Source organism: Lepisosteus oculatus, chromosome 27, assembly GCF_040954835.1.
Source record: "Lepisosteus oculatus isolate fLepOcu1 chromosome 27, fLepOcu1.hap2, whole genome shotgun sequence".
Taxonomy (NCBI): domain Eukaryota; kingdom Metazoa; phylum Chordata; class Actinopteri; order Semionotiformes; family Lepisosteidae; genus Lepisosteus; species Lepisosteus oculatus.
In genome coordinates, this window is record NC_090722.1 from 10,776,381 (window position 1) to 10,800,337 (window position 23,957).

Sequence of the window (23,957 nt, forward strand, 5' to 3'; positions counted from 1 at the left end):
AACTGTCCTGCCCCTACTGTCCTGTTAGCTGTTCCGCTGTCCTGTGAGCTGTCCCACTGTCCTGTTAGCTGTCCTGCTGTCCTGTTAGCTGTCCTGTTAGCTGTCCCCCTGTCCTGTTAGCTGTCCTGTTAGCTGTCCCGCTGTCCCGCTGTCCCGCTGAGTGAACCTCCCATCGCGCCTCCCTGTCTCCTCCCTTCGCCCTTGTCTCGCTCTCGCTCTCGCTCTGACCCAGAATGCACCAGCCTGCCGCGGAGCGGAGCGCGTCGGAGGAGCAGAGGGGAGCGGGGGGCTCAGCGGGCTTCGGGAACGGGGGACAGGGAGGAGGAGCAGGAGAGAGAGAGAGGTGGAAATGAAGGAGGAGGCGAGCAGGGGCGGCGCTCAGCGCTTCTTAGCTACGCCTTACCGAAGGGAGAGCGAGAGCAGAGGAGCAGCAGATGGAAGACCCATCGAACGCCCCCCTCCCCCTCCTCCCCTCCCTGCGTTGCCATGGAAACCAGACAGGGGCGCCTGATGCGGGGAGTTAATATGTCTTCAGCGGTGGGGCGCGGAGGGCGCCGGAGCATTAATCTGTCTCCGGGGCGACAGCGCCGGCCAGCACCGAGCCGCCGGCCATCCGCACGGGCCGGGCTGGGCCCGCTGGACTCTTCATGTACCCCACCCCCTCGCGGAACACCTGGCAGCCCCCCGGTCCCACCCAGCCCCTCTGGAAGCAAACCGAGGAGGCCGACCAGTGGTGTTCCCGACACCCTCCACTCTCTGTGTACAGGGGCGAGTCCCACTCGCGGCCTCCGGCAGGCGTGACATTTATGGTGTTCAGCTGCTCAGACTGAGCACAAGGCTTTGGGTTTCTTTGGGGTGTTGAGGCTTCCCTGCCTGAAGATAAATTCCGTCTCAGATGGACGACACTCGAGCTGGCAAAGGCTCCTTCCTTTTTCCTGCCGGTCCGGCCCAGAAGAAACTCCTAAATGAACGCCATTCCAACAGATCTCCACGGCGATGGGATACTGGGTGGGGTCACAACCTTTGGCTGCCTCCTCATTGGACCGTTCCGAATGGAACACGGAGCCAGCCAATCGGGCCTGCCCCCAGAGTCGCCGTAGCAACCGGACTGGGCACCTTGGTACAGAAGAGCCAGATTCCCAGTAATGGCTCAGGCACCCCCCCCCTCCATTTTCCCGTGTGACACAGCTGAAGTGCGCCCTCTTCAGGACGAAATGCCAACTTTCGCACAAGCCCCCCTATCAGTGGGGTGCACAGGGTCCCCAGACAAGCCAGGGGCCCTGAAGCCTCAGTTTCTGCTCAGGCGCACAGAAGGACTGCATTGGGGCACAGAGGTGTGGTTCACAACCGGACGTGTGAGAGTAGTCTTTTGCTGAAAGGTACTGGCTCTCCAAGCAAAGGGCAGTTTCCACTCTGATTTGTCTCTGGCGCTGGGGGAGGGGGAGGGAGACTGTGACACGGGCCGCCAGGAGGGCCCTGCTCTTATTTTCCCTCTCTGAAGCTGAGGCATGGAGCCCTGTTCCCGAGGACCTCACCTGTGACCTCCATTGACCTCACAGGTTAAGGGTCTCAGGGACGGGGAGGCATGCTGGGAAATGTAGTTTTGTGTGTGTGTGTTTGACAAGTCAAAGGAGCTCAGCTTGTAGGCAGGCTAACAGCATTTAAGAAAAACTTGCTATGGTATATTTTTCTTGGGATGGTGTGATAGTTGCCTGTTAGAAATCATCCTGACCCTGGAGGACTGTCCCGTTTCTCACCATGACCTCAGACGTGTCCTGGCCAGGCCCTGGCTGATACAGTCCCGGACTCAGCTGGACCGGGGACACAGCCCAGCCTGGTATACAGGGCCTATGCAGAACTGCTCAGGAACCCTGGGAGGGATTCTGCAAGGAGGATACACACGTCTCTGCACTGTCCTGTAGTGTATAAGACTTGACTATACAGTACTGTAGTGTCCCCTGTAGAAGTTTCCTATATTGTACCACAAGGGAGCCACGTCTGAGCTCAGTGTTCTTTTAATTTATTCATTTGTCTAACAGCAATAATACTATACTGCACTGCATAGGGTTTTACTTTAGTGAACTATTCACAGCTACACTACAGTGCCTTAGCTATGCTGTATCTATGCTATACTAAGCCATACTGAACCCCGCTGTACTGTCCTGCAGGGTGCTGTATAGAGCCCCGCTGTACTGTCCTGCAGGGTGCTGTATAGAGCCCTGCTGTACTGTCCTGCAGTGTGCCCTGTTAGGCTTGCTGTGCTCAGGACACGTTGAGTTTCACTCACTGGACACAGGGGGCGAGAGTGACATCGTCTAGCCGGGGGTCCTGATGCCACAGTGCCGATGTTGAGAGGATCGCCAAACCCCACTTGACCCCAAAATCTCCCCCCTTTCCTTCCGGTCCATCCAAATCTGCAGCCTGCTGGTGGCAAAGAGAGAGGAACTTGAGGCGCTGTGAGGAAACCCCACAGGAAGTGCTGTGTCCTGAAAGAGAGTCCTTGAAGCTGACTTTCTGCTTCAATCGCTGTCTTTAATGTACAGCACCTGTCTGAACAACTGCTCTGTTTTGCAAACAAGGCAAAGCTCAGTGCAGTCGTGGTAAAAGCACAGCACAGTGCAATAAAGCTCAGTGCAGTCATGGTAAAAGCACAGCACTGTGCAGTAAATCCCAGTGAGATCAGGGTAAAAACACAGTACAGTGCAGTAAAGCTCAGTGCAGTCGTGGTAAAAGCACAGCAGAGAGCTGTAAATCCCAGTGAGATCAAGGTAAAAGCACAGTACGGTGCAATAAACCGCAGTGAGATCAAGGTAAAAGCACAGTACGGTGCAATAAACCGCAGTGAGATCAAGGTAAAAGCACAGCACAGTGCAGTAAATCACAGTGAGATCAGGGTAAAATTGCAGTACACTGAATGCCACTATCGCCTCGTACGCTGACCTGACACAGAGCTGCCCCGACTGTCTCTCCCTGCTGCCCCAGCCTGTAAAAACCCTGGGAGGGGCAGACTCCAGACATATAATCACGGATTCGCCCCCCCACACGGCTCCCAACATACAGGACACACCAGGCGTGTCAGCCCCACCTACCCTCCCCCAGAAAGACACCCCAGAGCAGGGCCAGACATACCGTACGTGATGCGCCCCAGCTGTCTGAGCCAGCTCTGTCCTCAGTGGTCTTCCATGCGCCCCGATCCGACAAGCGGCACCCTGGATTGCGATGTGGCCAGCCAAGGGGGCACAAGGGGCGAGCCAGGGTTCGGGGAGGGAGGAGGAGGACAGGACGGGTCCAGACACCGTCTGTCTCTGCCGGTGGGGTCGGGATTCCTGGCTCTCCGAATCCTGCCCTAAAGCCCCTCCCCTGCCCCCTCAGCGCGGAAGAGAGGGAGAGACGCACGACTCCGACTGGAGCGCTGAGGACAAGACCCCGAGTCGATCTCCTGCAGGGGCTCCGGGGATCGGAGAGAACAATCTGGGAACCAGCACCGATCCCAGCAACACTCACACACTCTCCTGCAGCAACAACACACACTCACACACTCTCCTGCAGCAACAACACACACTCACATACTCACACACTCTCCTGCAGCAACAACACACTCACACACTCTCCTGCAGCAACAACACACAACTCACACACTCTCCTGCAGCAACAACACACAAAAACCTAAACACACACACACATACTCACAAAACCCTCACACACTCTCACTAACAAAGACACACACACACAAACACTAAAAACACAAATTCACAAACTGACACTCAAAAAAACTCACACACGCACAGACACACAAACTCACATGCATGGACAAACAGAAACACACATACAGACATGCACGCAAACACGCAACACTGAGAATCAGCACCAAACAGCTGCAACACACACACTTGTGCACACACACACTCATGCACCACAGACACACCTGTGCACACATACACCCATACGCACAGACGCACACTTGCAGATGCACACTCACACACTCACACACAGACACACACTCACACACACACACTCATGCACCACAGACACACACTCACAGACACACAGTCATGCACACAGACACACACTCTAGCATACACACATTCATGCACAGACACACTCACAGACACACACTCACACACACAGAAGAAAAATGAAATAAAAAAACGGATCGCATCAGCAAAAGCAGACTCCCCCCGACACACACCTCGTCCTGCCTCCCTCCTTCATCACCCTCCTCCTCCTCCACGCTGCTGCACAAGGCAGCTCAGAGACACTGCCTGTCTGCCGCCTCCCTCTCTCTCCCTCTGCCTGCTGCCCTCTGTCTCTCTCCTCCCCTCCTCCCCCTCGCTCTCGTTTCTCCGCGTCACGCAGTCATCCCTCTCTCTCTCCCTCTGTCTCTCTCTCTCGCTCATCTGTCCGAGCCTGTGTGTGACTGCAGCATCCAGGGAGGAGAGGGAGAGAGAGTGGGAGAGAGAGTGGGAGAGAGAGGGAGAGAGGGAGAGGAGGAGAGAGAGGGAAGAGAAGGAGATGGAGGGAGTGTGTGTGAGTGTGAGAGGGAGAAGAAGAGACAGAGAGGAGGAGGAGAGGAGGGGGAACCGTCGGGGGGGAGATTCCTAATATTCGGAAGAGAGGATTTCAGCTGTGGAATTGAGGGCGAGAGAAACAGCCTGTGATTTGGCTCCGGACACGTGCTGTTCTCCCAGAGCATTCCTCGAACTCACTCCTAGTGGACAAGGACTGCTGCAGGGAGAAGTGGGTCAAAGTTAAGGTTTGCCAGCCTTTTCAAAGTGTCTGCAGTCAAATCGACACTTCCCATCAGAACACCTTCTCTAAACCCCCCCACGGCAGGAAATGGAACAGGCCAGCTCCTTCTGAATGTGACCCCAGATAACCGCAGGCTGCCTCCACCCTGTGTGGGAGACGGGGGAGCACAGTTAAGGCCAAATACTAGGGGGGTATCTGTGGGAGAAAGAATGACTTTAGCACATTTTCACAAAGCCTTCCAGAAAATATTGCAACTTAAAATTTAGCAGACAGTGACTGGCTTTCGCCAGGGTTCGACCTCGTGAAGGTGTCTGCAGCTGGATGTGTAACAGAGCCCCCGGAGGTTGTCTGGGGAGCCTCGTGAGCTCACTGACAGTGGCGTCTCTCGGATTTGACGGCATCAAACATGCACAATGCTTAAGAGTTACCCCTGTGGGTCACCCTGCTCGAACCCAGAGCCAACCGGGCTCTGGCATGGTTTCACCACATAAGGTGTCATGAGTGACTGTACCAGCCTCTCTGTGCCCAAACCTGCTCTGATTTACTGCACTGTACTGTGCTGTTACCCTGATCTCACTGTGATTTACTGCACTGTACTGTGCTGTTACCCTGATCTCACTGTGATTTACTGCACTGTACTGTGCTTTTACCCTGATCTCACTGTGATTTACTGCATTGTACTGTTCTTTTACCCTGAACTCACTGTGATTTACTGCACTGTACTGTGCTGTTTCCCTGATCTCACTGGGCTCTACTGCACTTCAATCTGTTCTCTCTTCTAGTTGAAATGCCGCAGTTTCTCCAAGTCCCTCTTGCAGTTGCTCAGAGCGCTGACCTATTTAAAAGCACCATGATTCTGGTTCTCTGGGACCAGAGACTCATAAATGATTCCTTTTTGGGCGAAGTCAGACTTGCCGAGCTCAGGGAAGCCCACCTTCTCTCCGCACGAGAGTGATTTCTGGGAGCGCAATGCGGATACTGTCTGAGCCTCTGTTCCAGACACACCGAGGGGGGGCAGACGAGCAGAGGGGTGGGGGGGAGCAAGGGGGGACCCACACTCACAACCGCATTGACACGTCCCCTCCCTGTCTGAGAGCACGGCTCCAGGCTGCGTCCCTCACTCCCTGAGCCGCGCGGTCGGTGCAGAACGCCAGGGCCCGTCGGACCGCCGCGCGCAGGCGAGCGAGCCGATAACCGCACTGTGATCTGCTGCAGTCGCAGGTGCCCGCGGCGTGAGCTCTGCCAGCCCGTCTGCGGGCTCGACTGTGAGAAATCATGTTCCTCTCAGACCGCGTTAACTCCACACTGTTAACTCAACACTGCCCACAGCCAGCACCACACTCAACACTGCCCACAGCCCAGCACCGCACTCAACACTGCCCACAGCCCAGCACCACACTCAACACTGCCCAAAGCCCAACACTCATCATTGCCCACAGCCAGCGCCACACTCAACACTGCCCACAGCCCAGCACCACACTCAACACTGCCCAAAGCCCAACACTCAACACTGCCCACAGCCAGCACCACACTCAACACTGCCCACAGCCCAGCACCACACTCAACACTGCCCAAAGCCCAACACTCATCATTGCCCACAGCCAGCGCCACACTCAACACCTCCCACAGCCCGACACTCAACACTGCCCACAGCCCAGCACCACACTCAACACTGCCCACAGCCCAACACTCAACACTGTCCATAGCAAGCACCACACTCAACACCGCCCACAGCCCAGCACTCAACACTGCCCACAGCCAGCACCACACTCAACATTACCCAAAGCCCAACACTCATCACTGCCCACAGCCAGCACCACACTCAACATTACCCAAAGCCCAACACTCATCACTGCCCACAGCCCAGCACCACACTCAACACTGCCCACAGCCAGCACCACACTCAACACCGCCCACAGCCAGCACCACACTCAACACTGCCCACAGCCAGCACCACACTCAACATTACTCAAAGCCCAACACTCATCACTGCCCACAGCCAGCACCACACTCAACACTGCCCACAGCCCAGCACCACACTCAACAGTAGCCACAGCCAGCACCACACTCAACACTACCCACAGCCCAACACTCAACACTGCCCACAGCCAGCACCACACTCAACATTACTCAAAGCCCAACACTCATCACTGCCCACAGCCAGCACCACACTCAATACTGCCCAAAGCCCAGCACCACACTCAACACCGCCCTCAGCCAGCACCACACTCAACACTACCCACAGCCCAACACTCAAAACTGCCCACAGCCAGCACCACACTCAACACCTCCCACAGCCCAACACTCAACACTGCCCACAGCCCAGCACCACACTCAACACTGCCCACAGCCCAACACCTCCCACAGCCCAGCACTCAACACTACCCACAGCTCAAAACCACACTCAACACTGCCCACAGTCCAGCACCACACTCAATACTACCCACAGCCCAACACTCAACACTGCCCATAGCCAGCACCACACTCAACACTACCCACAGCCCAACACTCAACACTGCCCACAGCCCACCACCACACTCCACACTGCCCACAGCTCAAAACCACACTCAACATTGCCCACATCCCAGCACCACACTCAATGCCTCCCGCAGCTCAACACTCAACTCTGCCCACAGCCCAGCACTCAAGACTACCCTCAGTCCAGTACCACACTCAACACCGCCCACAGCTGAACATCACACTCAACACCGCCCACAGCCCAACACGCAACACAAGGCTCACTGACCCTTGGTGCTGTTCTCTAAAGGTCATCTTTTGGAATCCATGATGACAAGCTAAGAAGGTCAGCAGCCCAGAGAAGCCCCAGCCCCAACACTGCTGGCAGGAGCCCCAAGAGTCTGTCACCGCAGAGCACGGACAGGGACCTGAGCCATGGCCTATTCCTCTTGCCGATCCACAGCTGGGGAGATTCAGGTCGGGGTGGGTACAGGAGCCTTCCTCTCCTCCTCCTCCTCTTCCTCCGCTGTCGGCGGGGCACGCGTGCCGGCCCTCCGTCGCCACGGTGACGCCGCGCGGAAAGCTAGAAGGTTGTACAGTTATCTCCGGGGGGGTTATTATTCGAAACCATACAACCAACTACCTCAGCGCGCAGCGCACACTGCCGGGGGCACGCGCGCCCGCGGGCGGCCCCCACGCCGCGCCTTCCGGGGAGGGACGTCCGCCAACGAAGCCGTGATCCCGGAGACGCTCCGTCGGGCCTCGAGAAAGTCCGGAAAGCTCCAGCACGGCTGCTGCTCCTTCTTCTTGGAAGGACATACACAGGATGCTGCTTTTACAACTGATCACTCAACTGCCTTGGTGAAGATAACACACCTCACAGCCACAAGTGTTGCGCTGATGAAGTTAATTAATTAATTGCTCTGGCTAAATCCGAACGCAGGGGATACCAGGCCCTCTGGAACCCGAGTCCCGATGTCCTGCTCTGCAGTGAACCTGAGGCACATCCCTGCACCTCACAGCTGCCTGTGCTCCGGACCCTAGAGACAGGGCTTTGTGGGGTGACAGTTCCTGTGCTCCGGACCCTAGAGACGGGGTCGCGTGGGGTAGCCTATAAAGCCCAGGATTCATTTCTGGGTCAGGCTGCTGAAATGTTCCTGAACCACTCAAGCATCAAAATCAGGAAAACACCTCTGTGCTGAAACCAGGTGATGAAGACTTTAGTTTACTTCTTGCAAAGCAGGCGAAGGGATCTTTATCAGTCCGCCTGTGGGCGCGAGAGGGACCAGCTCTGATCCAGGACAGCCATGATCTCACAGGGGTTAGGGGTCACCCCTCGCGTCGCCGAGGTACAAACACCTGGAACAACTGCGTTTCTATCTCTCAAGCAGGTGATGTGCTCCACTAAACAGATAGAAAATCCCAGCACTCTCTCGCTCCCAGGATCACAGCTGGCCATTCATAACGTAACTGAACCAATTAACTTGCAAGACTGCCCCAAACCCACTGGTGTTCCCCTGTGGCCTGTCTGACCCACTGGACTCGGCATCTCCACGACCTGACCTGAACTGTCCGATCGGTGTAAGCAGATACTGACTGCAGTGCTCCTGCCTTCTAGCCTGGTCTGTACGGGGACGAGAGACCTCTAAGGAAAAAAACAGGTTTCTGCTGTCACTGGTGTGGGTGCACCAAGTCCCAAACCAATGTCTCAGTATGGTGACCAGGGACACTGGTCACAGGACACAGGAGGTGCAGTTCCATCAGATGAGGTGTTAAACTGAGGTTGAGACTTCTTGGTGTTTAAAGGTCCCAGGTGAACATTCACAAGACCAGGGGTGTGAACTGCAGTGTTCTGGCTAAACTCCACTCTGGGCAGTACGATCCTATGATCCCTAACTCCCTCAATCCACCAAAGGCAGCAGGTGCTCTCTCCTCCTGGTGCAGAATGGTGCTGTGTGTCTCCCATGTAGGGCTCCACTTAAGTGGGTCCCCTCCTATATGTCGTCTGCTTTCGGATCATTTGGGGAAGGTGAAAGGAGCTATTTAAATGTGATTCACAGTAATTATTAATTACTGGCTTCTCTTCAAAGTCATGACTAGTCTTCAATTTACGGAGCTATGCCGCCCTCTTGTGGTAACTGCTGTAACTGCAGTATTCTCCACTTGACCAGAGCTGCTGGCCTCTGGGTGCCTGTGGTGACCCACACACCTGCTGGCTCTCATTCTCCCCCACCCTCATCAGGTAACTGAAGCCTTATGTGATCTAAGAAGTTGCTTCATCTGAATATTTGCCATTTTTCTTTCCAATCACAAGTGTATTTCACGTTCAAGAGCTGGGAGCAAGCACTTCAAATGAATCTTTTACGCAAAGGGAACAGCTTTAAATGAAAACGGGCCACAGTGTTCGATTCAAGAGCAGAATAAAGGCCTGGGCCCCTGTCGCTCTGCGCGCTGACCCTCCGGGGGTCAGGGGCCCAGCTACAAGCGTTCGCAAATCCCCCAAGACACCGACACGGCCGTCTTCAGAACAAACGGTGGAGCTCACGCCAGCGGGCAAAGCCAGGACAGGAGGCGTTTGTTTGCACAGAGGGTGGTGGGAGCGTGGAACGAGCTGCCTAGCCCCGCAGTTGAAGCCGATACCCTGGGTTCTTTCAGGAAACAGCAGGCTGGAGGAGATTCTGGGACCACTTCGCTACTCACGACCTGTCAGGCCAGACGGGCTGGCAGCCCTCTTGTCGTTAGTGACCTTCCTTCCCTTCAGCCTCGTTTTCAAACCTCTTCTTCCAATTCAGGGCAGCAGCGGAGCCAGAGTCTATCCCAGCAAGCAACGGGCACGCAGCAGGATACAGCCTGGACAGGACGCCAGTCCATCACAGGGCACACTCACACACACACACTCACACACAGAGACACTCACAGCAGGACTAATTTTCCCAGAAGACAAGTTGCCTACCAGTGGGTATTATATGGCCTGAAACCCATAGAACCATGGGGAGAACACGCAAACTCCACACAGACAGCACCTCAGGTCTGGAATTGAACCCGGGGCCCCAGCGCCACCCAGTAACCTCTTTTACTGTGCTTTTTAGTTCTCTGAACCATTCTCACGTCCGTGTGTCTGCGTGTGTGTCTATAAGTCAGTGTGTCTGTGTACATCTGTCAGTCTGTGTGTGTCTGTCAATGTGTGTATCAGTCTGTGCATGTATCTGTCAGTGTGTGTATCAGTCTGTGAGTGTGTGTCTGTGTGCATCAGTCTGTGAGTGTGTGTGTGCATCAGTCTGTGAGTGTGTGTCTGTGTGCATCAGTCTGTGAGTGTGTGTTTATCAGTCTGTGAGTGAGTGTTTGTGTGTGTGTGTTTGTGTCCATCTTCTTGCCCATTTCCTGCCCAAGTCACACCCCGTCTCCCTTGAGAAAGGAGCCCGTCACGTCACGCTGCCAGGGGTGAAAGGGCTGAGGTTTGGACACACGTTCCACTGGGGGGCGCTGCAGAGGCTCAGAGTGACTGACCGCGAGGAAGGAGTAAGCCGTTCCTGCTAAACAAGCTGTTCCCTTCATCCACCACTCTCTGTGTACAGAAAGGCCTCCTGTTTCCTGTCCTGACTGCTCCGAGTCGCTGCCACTCTGTCGGACTCTGCCCAGTACCCAGACAGGACTTCAGGGGTCTGTTACGCTGGTGGAGTCTTAAGTGCCCTTAAGTGATCTCTGTCCAGGACTAAAAGGATTGAGGAGATCAATTAAACAAAACGACTTAATTTAGAGAAGAAGCTTATCTCTGGAGGAGAGCCAGGAGCTGTGAAGGACCTTCCAGGAGTGCATTTCTTTAGCTCTGTGTGCCGGGACACAGACCAGGCTCCTACGTTTATTAATTCTAATCTATAAAGAGACTTTTAAAAGAGCGTTCATCAATATTTTTATCTTGGTATTTTCCTGGGGTAATTCTGCAAAGATTATACCAGTTAACCCTGCGGGTCACCTTGCCTGAACACTGAGCCAATGTGGCTCTGTCATGGTTTCGCCCGCAGCTCACAGAGTCCTGGATTACTGGACCAGTCTCTCTGTGCCTAAACCTGAGCTCACTGGGCTGCACTGCACTGTACTGTGCTTTTACTCTGATCTGACTGTAATATACTGCACTGTACTGTGTTTTTACTCTGATCGCAGTGATTTACTGCACTGTACTGTGCTTTTACCCTGGTCTCACTGGGCTGCACTGCACTGTACTGTGCTTTTACTCTGATCTGACTGTAATATACTGCACTGTACTGTGCTTTTACCCTGATTTGACTGTTATTTACTGCACTGTACTATGCTTTTACCCTGATCTCACTGTGATTTACTGCTCTGTGCTTTTACCCTGATCTTGGCCACCAGCCATATCACCCTGCAGCTCACTGCTGGCAGCCCACTGAACCTCAGGAAGTGTGAGCCGGGTCAGTACCTGGATGGGGGACCTCCTGGGAAAAACTAAGGTTGCTGCTGGAAGAGGTGTTAGTGGGACCAGTAGGGGGCGCTCACCCTGCAGTCTGTGTGGGTTCTAATGCCCCAGTATAGTGACAGGGACACTAGACTGTAAACAGGTGCTGGACATTAAAAATCCCAGGGCATCTCTTGAAAAGAGTAGGGGTGTAACCCTGGTGTCCTGGTGAAATTTCCCCCTGGCCTTTACCAATCATGGCCCCCTAATAACCCCCCTCTCTGAACTGGCTTCATCACTCTGCTCTCCTCCCCACTGAGAGCTGGTGTGTGGGGAGCAGACTGGTGCATCATCCAGGTGGGGGTACACACTGGTGGGGTTGGAGGGGATCCCCATTACCTGTAAAGCGAGTGCAGTGTCCAGAAAAGAGCTATATAAGTGTAAGTATTATTATCTTACTGGGCTTTACTGCACTGTACTGTGCTTGTATCCTGATCTCGCTGGGCTGTGCTTTAGATTCATACCCCAGCCGTGGTTCTTGTGAGGAAAAGTCTGAAGGTTTTTTAGAATAAACACAGCTGTGATCGGTAAAGGAGATAAAGTTCTGGATTTACGCAATAACGCATTGTTAGCGCCTGCCGGGGACCGGCTGGAAGACGCGAGAGCCGGGCCGCGCAGGTGGCACCGATTTTACAGGGGCCGGCTGGAATTCTGCACACGAGCACACGTGCGCACGCACACACAGGGGAGCGCCAGAGGGCTGAGGCTGGCGCGTTACCATGGCGATGCCCGCCTTGTGTTCTGCGCACGTTGCCAGACCCGTCTGCTTTTTTTGAATTTTGGGTGGATGCCTGATCCCTGCCCCCTCTCCTCCTCTCCGCCCTCCCCTCCCTCTCTCACTTCCTGCTGCTCTCTCTCCACACTGTCTTCCCTCTTCGCTCTCTCTGACCTCCCTCTGTCTCTCCTATTCCTCCTTTCTCCTCTCTCTCTTCTAGTCCTCCTCTCTCCTCCCCTTCCCTCTCTCACATTCCTCCTCTTTCTCTCCTGCCTCGCCCTCTCTCTCTCCATTCCTCCTGTCTCCTCTCTCTCTCCTGTTCCTCCTCTCTCTCCTCCCTCTCTGCCTCCTATTCCTGCTTGATCTCCTTTCCCCTGGATCGCTCCCCTCTCCCTCTCTCTCCTTTGCTCTTTTCTGCACTCACATCACGCACAAATGCGACACCATCGTCTGTGCCAGCGCCAGCCCGCTGCCCCCCCCCCGGTCTGTCTGCGTGCCCGCCATCGCGGCCGCGCCAACTCCCAGCCTGCGCCAGCCCAGAGCGGCACTGCTCCCGGCTCCCGGCTCCCGGCTCCCGGCTCCCGGCTCCCGGTCCGGACTCGGGGTCCGGGGACAGGGCGCGCCCTTCTTCTGTGCATATCAATCGGAAACATTCGCCGATCTTCTACCGCACGGCTGTCCCCGACTGCAGGAGGGGAACGCGGACCGGCACGCGCGCCACCCCAGCCCGCCAGACCCGCTCCTCTGCCCCTGACGCCCCGAGGCGACGCACGCGGCTCTCTCCGACACCCCACCCCAGCGCTGCGCCATCCGGGCCAGTACCGGTACTGCCTACTGTGTGGGGTCGAGCCAGCGGCCTGCCCCTAGCCGGGCCACAACGCCAGCCGTTCCTTTCACTGACCTCCTTCACCTCACGCCTGAGACCTGTCCCTCCATCTCCCTGTTCACCTGGCCCTCGAGCTGGACAGGAGCTCAGTCCAGAAACAGCTGGACGGGTTCTTAAGAGCAAGCAGCAGTCGCTGTGGATCACGGCCCTACCCATCTCTCTTGCCCCAAAAGAACCTCCTTCCTCCGGACCCTGGGACGCCCGCGCTTGACCGCAGGTTCAGGTCTCACCTCCGCCTTCCGTCCTTGAGCTTAACCCCTTGTGTTCCCCTCAGTCTCTCGCTCTCACCGCAGGAAGACCAGCAGCCCGAGACAGAAAGCACTGAATCCTGTCGTTATGGGAACTAATTCCTTGGCAACCTCCTGGCTTGGCAACATGCCCACCGGTTGCTAGGGCACGGGCTATCAGTCACTGCTGGGTGCTGTGCCAATCCGGATCTCACTGGGTCCCCAGCATGCGCTGGGGGTGGGGAGTGGGGGAGGGGCTCCGCACGAGACTCCTGGAGCTCTTCAAGACGCCTGTGAGAGCCGATCTGAGATTTGCCTGCTGGTTAAAAGATGTTGTGTGAAGATACTTTAATACTGAATGGCTCATTTTTGTAGATGAATTACCTCTCTGTTTGGGAGTGAAAACCATTCAACTCAATGTAAAGGCTCTTTGGACAGAACTGTGAGGGCGAATACACATGGAATCCCTTCTGTGGTCAGAGCGACCAAGAGGCTTTACATTCAGAGCCCCACAGAGCTCACAGCAGAGTCAGCATCGCCTGGAGGAGGGACGCAGCTCTCACTGACAGCACTGCAGGACCACAGCAGAGTCTCCATCCACTGGAGGAGAGACACAGCTCTCACTGACAGCACTGCAGGACCACAGCAGAGTCTCCATCCACTGGAGGAGAGACACAGCTCTCACTGACAGCACTGCAGGACCACAGCAGAGTCTCCATCCACTGGAGGAGAGACACAGTAATCGCTGAAACACCTAGTTTAGTATTGATTAGTTTGTTTTGTGGATCTGGATCTTTGATATGTTTGATGAAGAAGAGCGATCCCTGTTGTCCTTTATTACATCACCCCAATTTGAACAGATTCCTCATTCTCATTCTGCGCTTCCTGCCCATTACCCAGTTCTCAATTCATCTACACACATTGCAATTATGAGATGAGTCCAGAGTTCCCCTCTCTGCCTCGAGATGTTTCAGTCAAGCCCCCAGGTGCGGCTGTGGGAAGAGAGGATCACCCCAGTAACCTCCTGCAGTTTCCTCCAGCACCACCTCAAAACACCCTTCTCCTGCAGGGTCAGAGGTCACGACCAAACCACACACTAAAAACCCCCAGTTCCCAGCCGAGGACACCAACAGCCCCGCAGAGCCAAGGTCCTGGTGCAGAAGACATGGATTCCCCTAGTTCTTACCAGGCTGTGCACCTCCTGTCCCTGTGTCCTCACTTCACGGCCAGTCGTCACAGCGGGCACTGCACAGGGCTGAGAGAGAGACACAGGGAGTGACTGTGGGGGACAGACAGAGAGGGGACAGAGAGTCTCAGAGAGGACAGAGAGGAGAGAGGAGAGAGAGAGTCTCAGAGAGGACACAGAGGAGAGAGAGTCTCAGAGAGGAGACAGAGGCACACAGAGAGGAGAGAGACACACAGAGAGGAGAGAGACGGAGATCTATTCTTTCCCGGTGGAGAAGCACAGAGGAAGAGCAGGAAGGGCAGGTTTGCTGAGGGACAGAGCCCAGCGCACAGGCTGGTGTGCAGTGCAGCCGCACAGCAACAGGACAAAAATAGAAGCAGGGTTTTCCTGGAAGGGTATCTGGGAGCGATCCTGTGGAAGTGTGTGTGAGTGCCTATCTGGAGTGGGGCTCACCGCATGTCCGGGGCACATCTGGGCACCACCAAAATAATTCCTGGGCCGCCCCTAACGCTGACAGGTCAAGGGGTACCGGGAGAGCGCGAGGGAGAGGGGTTCAAGGGTCTCCAGCCCTCAGCGGTCCCTAGGGGGCCACACGTCCGGGAGACCCCAGGTGGGAACTCGAGAGCTGGAACTCGCAAGACTGAGAAAAGGGGAGACACTCCTGTGCACCCCAAGGGAGAGGGAGCTGCCTGGACAGCACAGGGAAATCCCCGGGAACTTCCCAGGTCCGAGGGATTCCTGCCGCTTCTTCGCCCGGAGAGGCGTGCCCGCGGCCACCTCTCGCTCACAGACCGCACCCCCATTTCCATCATGGGGCTCCCGCAGAATCCCGAGCTTCCCAGCCTTTCCCAGCCTTTATTTTATTCGGGACGCTCCCGTGCTGGATCGCAGGTACCGGCTCACCCTCGTGCCTCCGCGGAAACGGGTGTTACCGATGCTGCAAGAACGCGCCGCCATCGACAGCGTCCGTCCGCCCAGAAATGCAAGAGCTCCAGGAAGACGATCAAGGGCCGGGGGTCTTGTGGAAGACCAGACCAGCCTGTGTTTCTGTCGTTTTGGGGGAGAGAGTCTGCACGCGCCCGTCTTGTGTTTCATTAGACACTGTTAGAGGAAGACCCCCCCTCCCCAGTCCCCCACATTACCCCTCAATTGAAACGCTTGATTGACCACAGTGCCCCTCATGAGGTCAGAGGTCAGACTAAACAGTCTGATGTCATGGCAACCATGGAAGACAGGAGGGAGGGGGTGGGAAGGGTGTGGCTTAGAACCTTGTCAATCAAACCTCAACGGCTTAACCCTCTAACTGCCAGCGTTATCAAGACTGGAAAAGTGCAGAATTCAGATCATGTGGGGTGGAAGATAAATGTTCATGTCGATATTCAATTTACCAGATCTCTACAGTAACAGGAAAGTTATGTTAAGGGACTGGAGCTCCTAGTGTAACAGACTGGTCTACTGCACTGGGACTGTATCTCCTAGTGTAACAGACTGGTCTACTGAACTGGGACTCTAGCTCCTAGTGTAACAGACTGGTCTACTGGACTGGGACTGTAGCTCCTAGTGTAACAGACTGTTCTACTGGACTGGGACTGTAGCTCCTAGTGTAACAGACTGGTCTACTGGACTGGGACTGTAGCTCCTAGTGTAACAGACGAGTCTACTGGACTGGGACTGTAGCGCCTAATGTAACAGACTGGTCTACTGGACTGGGACTGTATCTCCTAGTGTAACAGACTGGTCTACTGGACTGGGACTGTAGCTCCTAGTGTAACAGACTGGTCTACTGGACTGGGACTCTAGCTCCTAGTGTAACAGACTGGTCTACTGGACTGGGACTGTAGCGCCTAGTGTAACAGACTGGTCTACTGGACTGGGACTGTAGCGCCTAGTGTAACAGACTGGTCTACTGGACTGGGACTGTATCTCCTAGTGTAACAGACTGGTCTACTGGACTGGGACTGTAGCTCCTAGTGTAACAGACTGGTCTACTGGACTGGGACTGGAGCTCCTAGTGTAACAGACTGGTCTACTGGACTGGGACTGTAGCTCCTAGTGTAACAGACTGGTCTACTGGACTGGGACTGGAGCTCCTAGTGTAACAGACTGGTCTACTGGACTGGGACTGGAGCTCCTAGTGTAACAGACTGTTGTATCATGGTGTGTGTGTGTTTTGCTCCACTGCGGCAGTGGGGGGTTGGCTGCCTGTTTAGCTGATCAATGGGAAGCAAATGCATTCAGATCAATACTGAGCCAGGAGAGAGAGGGACAGAGAGGGGGAGGGAGAGAAACAGAGCTGTAGAGGAGGGGAGAAAGACAGTCGTGAGGAGTGAGAAGACGAACTGAAGGAGAAAGCAGAGGGGAAGACAGGGAGGCAGAGGGAGAGGGCGAGAGAGAGAGCGTGGCAGGGCAGGAAGGGAGCAAGGGCTGGGGGGAGGGGAGATGAGGGAGTGCGTCTCCCAGCCTTGACCTCTGCCCTTCAACTCACGACCTTTCGCCCCGTCTGACAAGGCAGACAGGCTGCAGCTGGTTGCCTGTGACCTGTGACCTTCGGCACACTGCTGCCAGACTGCCCCTCCCCACCCACTCCCACCCAGTAGCTTTTCTGCTCTCTTAACAAGCTGCCTGCTTAAAAAGCTGTAATTAGTCCTAATTAACCTGTTAATTAAGCGTGCTAGCTTCTTTCGGATGTTTAAGATTTTGTGCAAGTGCAAGTGTACAAGTCAAATTCCTGTTAAATAAAATTGTTTTCCTGGCAAAAGACAGTTTGAGACTATAAACAGGCTGTCTATACGGGGACATGGAGGACTGCTCAGGGTGTCTGCAGGCTTTCATTTCATCTCAGTTATTCTAATGCCTTATAATATCCCATAATTGGCTAATTGGACCAATTTACCAGGATTCCAAATCAGCCCATTATTGGCTTAATTGGATCAATTTAACACCAGCTCCCCAAGTACTGGTGCCTTAATTTATAGAGACCCAGACAACCTGCAGACACACTGACCAGTCTCTCCATGACCAGGAGATGACAGCCCTGCAGACACACTGACTGTCCCTCCAGGACCAGGACTGGACAGCCCTGCAGACACACTGACTGTCCCTCCAGGACCAGGACTGGACAGCCCTGCAGACACACTAACTGTCCCTCCAGGACCAGGACTGGACAGCCCTGCAGACACACTAACTGACCCTCCAGGACCAGGACTGGACAGCCCTGCAGACACACTGACCGTCCCCCTGGGATGGGACAGCCACCAGACTGTGCCATGTCTGCTATGAACCAAAACTCTTGCAGAAACAGAACAAGCGCCAACAATCTTAAAACAATCTATGTTTTTAGCAGTTCTGGTATAACAGCAATTGAGCATCGATGCCAGCTCTGTTTGGAGAAAAATCAGACAGAGTGTTATATTCCTACTGAGGTTCTCAGAAGAGGAATGACACGCCACCCCAGATATGTCTCAGTTACATCAGTTATTTGTAGGAAAGTAACGTAGATTTTAATGTAAAAATTCTCAGGCCAATTACAAGAAAGGGGAAAAAAGTGAAAAGTTGAGTGTCCTGCATTCAAAGACTATTTGTTTTTTTAATTTGTGTGTTTTTACTTAGTTCGTGAAACGTTCATGAAAGGTTTGTGCTTAAATGCTGACAGAGCTCATTATAGTGGTGAATACAGAGGAGAGGAGAGGAGAGGAGATGACAATGATGTCATCTCACAGCTTAGTTACTGGGTCAACACAGAGCCCAGGGACCTGTAAGATACGAACACAGTTTTATAAACTGTGTGTCTGTGTCTCTTGCTCTCTCTCTCTTCTCCCTCACTCACAGTGCCAGGTAATGTGAATTGACAGGTCTCCAAATGTCCCCAGAGCACAGATGCCTCGATAGACATCTACAGCTACAGGGACCATGTCTTATTGATGAAATGACTCACATCATCTCTGTACATCAACACTGTTCCCATCTCTGATGTCATCCCCATCACTGACACCGTACCCCTCAATGACATCATCCCCATCACCAACATCAGCCCCATCACTGACATCATCCCCATCACTGACACTGTACCCCTCACTGACATCATCCCCATCACTGACACCGTACCCCTCACTGACATCATCCCCAGCACTGACACCGTACCCCTCACTGACATCATCCCCATCACTGACACCGTACCCCTCACTGACATCATCCCCATCACTGACCCCGTACCCCTCACTGACATCATCCCCATCACTGACACCGTACCCCTCACTGACATCATCCCCATCACTGACACCGTACCCCTCACTGACATCATCCCCAGCACTGACATCACCCCTATTACTGACATCAACACCATCACTGACATCTTCTGCATTATGACATCATCCCCATCACTGACATCATCTCCATCATTGATAGCATCCCCATCAACCTTATCCTCATCACTGACATCATCACCATCACTAACATCATCCCTGCAAAATCAACATCATTCCCATCACTGACATCATTCCTGATGTCATCCCCATAACTGACATCATCCACATCACTGACAGTTTATACAGTTGGGCTATTCATAAGCCTGAGTCAAGTACGTTTCTCTAGGGTAAAACACCTGTACCCCACTCAGGATTTCAACCCACAACCTTTTGATTACCAGTCTAGAATCTGAGCACAGCTCCACACTGATGCCAAATCAGTGTGTCAATCAGTCCATCACTCTGTCAGTCGGTGTGTCCATCACTATATTAGTAAATCAGTCACTGTGTCAGTCAGTCAGTCAGGCACTGTGAGGCCAGTATGTCAATCAGTCAATGTATCAATGAGTATCAATGTATCAATCAGTGAGTGAGTCAGTTTGTCATTCAGTGTGTAAATCCCTGTCAGTCAGCTGACTCTTCTATGCTGATGTGGGGCAACAGTGAGAAACACACATGTCCTAACAGCAATAACAGCTCACCCACACCCTCCAGGAGGAGAAGGCCTGAGGTCAGAAATATTAGGGAGACTCAGAGGGAGGGAACACTAACATGAGGCCTAGTGACATATGAGCACAGCACTGGGGAACTGAGGAACTTTCCCATTCCTGTTGGGTCACAAACTGCCACCACACTTCACACAGTGCAGCACTGAACACTCTATACTGTACTAGGTTCACATAGTCCAGTGTCCATCACAAGGCTTTATTCCCTGTGGAGTCCAGCACACTGACACACAGCCCAGTCACAGGCTCTAGACTCTTCTAGTTTCTGTGGAGTCCAGCACACTGACACAGCCCAGTCACAGGCTCTAGACTCTTCTAGTTCCTGTGGAGTCCAGCACACTGACACAGCCCAGTCACAGGCTCTAGACTCTTCTAGTTCCTGTGGAGTCCAGCACACTGACACAGCCCAGTCACAGGACTCTAGACTCTTCTAGTTTCTGTGGAGTCCAGCACACTGACACAGCCCAGTCACAGGCTCTAGACTCTTCTAGTTCCTGTGGAGTCCAGCACACTGACACAGCCCAGTCACAGGCTCTAGACTCTACTAGTCCCTGTGGAGTCCAGGACACTGACACACAGCCCAGTCACAGGCTCTAGACTCTTCTAGTCCCTGTGGAGTCTAGTACACTGACACAACCCAGTCACAGGCTCTAGACTCTTCTAGTCCCTGTGGAGTCTAGTACACTGACACAGCCCAGTCACAGGCTCTAGACTCTTCTAGTCCCTGTGGAGTCCAGGACACTGACACACAGCCCAGTCACAGGGCTCTAGACTCTTCTTGTCCCTGTGGAGTCCAGCACACTGACACAGCCCAGTCACAGGCTCTAGACTCTTCTAGTTCCTGTGGAGTCCAGCACACTGACACAGCCCAGTCACAGGCTCTAGACTCTACTAGTCCCTGTGGAGTCCAGGACACTGACACACAGCCCAGTCACAGGGCTCTAGACTCTTCTAGTCCCTGTGGAGTCTAGTACACTGACACAGCCCAGTCACAGGCTCTAGACTCTTCTAGTCCCTGTGGAGTCCAGGACACTGACACACAGCCCAGTCACAGGGCTCTAGACTCATCTAGTCCCTGTGGAGTCTAGTACACTGATACAGCCCAGTCACAGGACTCTAGACTCTTCTAGTCCCTGTGGAGTCCAGCACACTGACACAGCCCAGTCACAGGACTCTAGACTCTTCTAGTCCGTGTGGAGTCCAGCACACTGACACAGCCCAGTCACAGGGCTCTGGACTCTTCTAGTCCCTGTGGAGTTCAGCACACTGACACACAGCCCTGTCACAGGACTCTAGACTCTTCTAGTCCCTGTGGAGTCCAGGACACTGACACAGCCCAGTCACAGGGCTCTAGACTCTTCTAGTCCCTGTGGAGTCCAGCACACTGACACAGCCCAGTCACAGGACTCTAGACTCTTCTAGTCCCTGTGGAGTCCAGCACACTGACACACAGCCCTGTCACAGGACTCTAGACTCTTCTAGTCCCTGTGGAGTCCAGTACACTGACACAGCCCAGTCGCAGGGCTCTAGACTCTTCTAGTCCCTGTGGAGTCTAGTACACTGACACACAGCCCAGTCACTGGGCTCTAGACTCTTCTAGTCCCTGTGGAGTCCAGGACACTGACACACAGCCCAGTCACAGGACTCTAGACTCTTATAAGCAGGCTGTTTTGAAGTCAGGACAAAGGGTGGACAGACCTGTGATTGGACAGAGCAGGGAGGAAGGACTGGGTTAACAAAGTTTCAGAAGCCATGTCATGTCCAGACTAGTGGTTAAGTCCTTCTCTGCTTGACGGCCTACCTGTCTGTATATTTGTCAGCCTGCCAACCTGTCTATCTTTCTGTTTGCCTGTCTGTCTTCCTTTTGGAACAAGTAATAGGTTTATTCCATGCTGAAAAAAAGAAGAAAGAGAACACAACGTTTCGGCCGTGGAGACACCTGAAGAAGGCTCCACGGCCGAAACGTTGTGTTCTCTTTCTTCTTTTTTTGAGCGTGGAATAAACCTATTACTTGTTCCTTTGCAGCCTACGCATGCTGACGCAGCTCCCCACCTGAACTGTCTTCCTTTTGGCCTATTTGCTGGCCTGTTTCTTTGTCTGCCTGACTGTCTGTCTGTCTTTTCTGTCTGACCACTGGCCCATCTGTTGGTCTATCTCTCTATGTCTGTCTGCTGATCCTTCTGTATATCTGTCTGCTGGCCTGCCTGTCTGTCTATCTGTCTGCCTGCTGATCTGTCTGCCTGTCTGCCTGCTAGCCTGTCTGTCTATCTACCTGCTGGCCTGTCTGCCTGTCTGCTGGTCTGTCTGCCTTTCTGTCTGTCTGTCTGTCTGTCTGTCGGCCTTTCTGCCTGTCTGCTGGTCTGTCTGCCTTTCTGTCTGCCTGTCTGTCGGCCTGTCTGTCGGCCTGTCTGTCTGTCTGCCTGCTGGCCTGTCTGTCTGTCTGCTGGTCTGCCTGTCTGTCTGTCTGTCTGTCGGCCTTTCTGCCTGTCTGCTGGTCTGTCTGCCTGTCTGTCTGCCTGTCTGTCGGCCTGTCTGTCGGCCTGTCTGTCGGCCTGTCTGTCTGTCTGCCTGCTGGCCTGTCTGTCTGTCTGCTGGCCTGCCTGTCTGTCTGTCCGTCAGCCTCTCTGTTCCAGGAGAGACTGAGCCCTTTTCTGTTCAACACAACACGCTCCCCTCACTCCCACCCCTGCCGCCCCCCAGGAACCCCCGACTCCCAGCAGATAAAGAGGAGACCCCTCTCTCGGCCGGCGAGATGGACCGGGACAGAGTGGGCGGCCGAGGCGCGGGTCCGAGGCGCGAGGCGCGACCGAGACAGGGACCCAGCCGGGGGGGCGCAGAGAGCGGAACAGGAATCAGGAGGGGGGGGACGAGGGGGGGCGGAGAGGGCAAGACAGAGAAAAGACCGAGAGTGCGAGAGGGAAATACCGGCTCACGTCGGCGGCGCGGTCCTCTTTCTTCCTCCTCCTCCTCCTCCTCGGCGCTCCCTCGCCTGTTCCCCGCGATTCAGGGGCGCTCCGCGGCGATCGACCCCAAGATCCCTTCTCGCCCCCTCTTTCTCTCTTCTCTCTCCTCCTGTCCGGCTGGGTCTCGTCTTCCACAGCGCTCCTCCGTCCTCTCCTCTCCCTCGCTCCCTCGCTCTCCTCCTCCTGCTCCCATTCCCCAGCCTCCTCTCTCTCCCTCTCCCTCTCGCTCTCTCGCGGTGCGGAGAGTCCGCTCGGCCCCCCTGGGAGGAGGGGGTGGGGGCTGGGGGGCGTGATGGTGGTGGTGGTGGGGGGGGGTTGCGCTCAGAAGAGAGGAGAGCAGGGGACCCCCCGAAAATCCGAACCGAGGAGGGAGGAAAAAACCGGAGAAGCGCCTGGCTGGTGAAAGAATGCAGGGAGAAGGAGGGAGAGAGCGGAGAGCGAGGCAGAGAGAGGAGAGCGAGGCCTTCCTTCTTCGTCCTCTTGCGGGCTGAAGTTCATGACAGGGGGGCGCGGAACGCCACTCGCGGGCAGCGGAGGGGAAGAAAAAAGATATATCGTCGATCAGAAGCGGTCTTTCACTACGAGTCCTTCCGTTTCAGTCCACAAAAGCTGCCGAGAGAGGGAGAGAGAGAGAGGGAGAGGGAGAGAGAGAGAGGGAGGGAGAGGGGGGAGAGAGAGAGAGGCTGCTCAGGCTGGTGTGTGTGTGTGTAGGCAGAGAGGAGGGACATGGGGTGGAAAGCCAGCAGCAGCTGGAGAGGAACAGAGGGAGGAGAGGAGGGGGGGTGGCCGGGGAGGGTTGGCATCATTCAAATATTTCAGCCCCCCCTCCTCTCCTCTCCCCTCGCCCGCTGCCTCTGTGAGTCTCCGGCTCTCCCTCTTCGTCTCTGCTTTTCTGCTTCTTTGTGTTTTATTTTCTCACCCCCCCCTCCCTCCTCCTCCTCCTCCCTGGAGCTACGTTTTGTCTTCGGTGTCAGAAAAAGAAAAAAAACGCCAGTTTCCTCTCTCTCTCTCGGTTTTAAACGCGGCGCACTTGAACTCAGAGAGGCAGTCTCCCCCGAGCGCTGGCGCCCTCCTGCTCTCACACACACACACACTCGCGGGCTGCCGGCGGGAGAGAGGGCACCGAGGTGGGAGGAGGGGTGCTCTGGGGGCGCTTGACGTGGAGAAGAAGGGGGGGGGGGGTGGAAACCGTTTGGGGGTCCCCATTCTTCAACAGAAGGGTACTGCAGCAGACACCCCACACAGGGGGCCGGTTTGGAACAAAGCACCTCCTCTCATCAAGAAAAATCTTTCTGTAACCCCACCTTGTTCTTGCACGTCTGTCCTCCCTA

At 54.7% G+C, this 23,957-nt stretch overlaps 1 long non-coding RNA gene across 2 annotated transcripts; it reads right to left on the reverse strand.

The window, feature by feature from the left end:
• Positions 1-7,876: 7,876 nt before the first annotated feature.
• LOC107075389 (uncharacterized) lies at positions 7,877-23,512 on the reverse strand. 2 transcript variants are annotated; one of them, XR_001476928.2, is made up of 3 exons: positions 22,589-23,512; positions 14,695-14,763; positions 7,877-8,009 (listed from the first exon to the last, which is right to left on the reverse strand). It is a non-coding gene; the product is annotated as an uncharacterized lncRNA (long non-coding RNA). The 2 variants fall into 2 exon arrangements; XR_001476927.2 differs by having other exon boundaries at positions 7,877-8,012.
• Between the last annotated feature and the right edge of the window lie 445 nt (positions 23,513-23,957).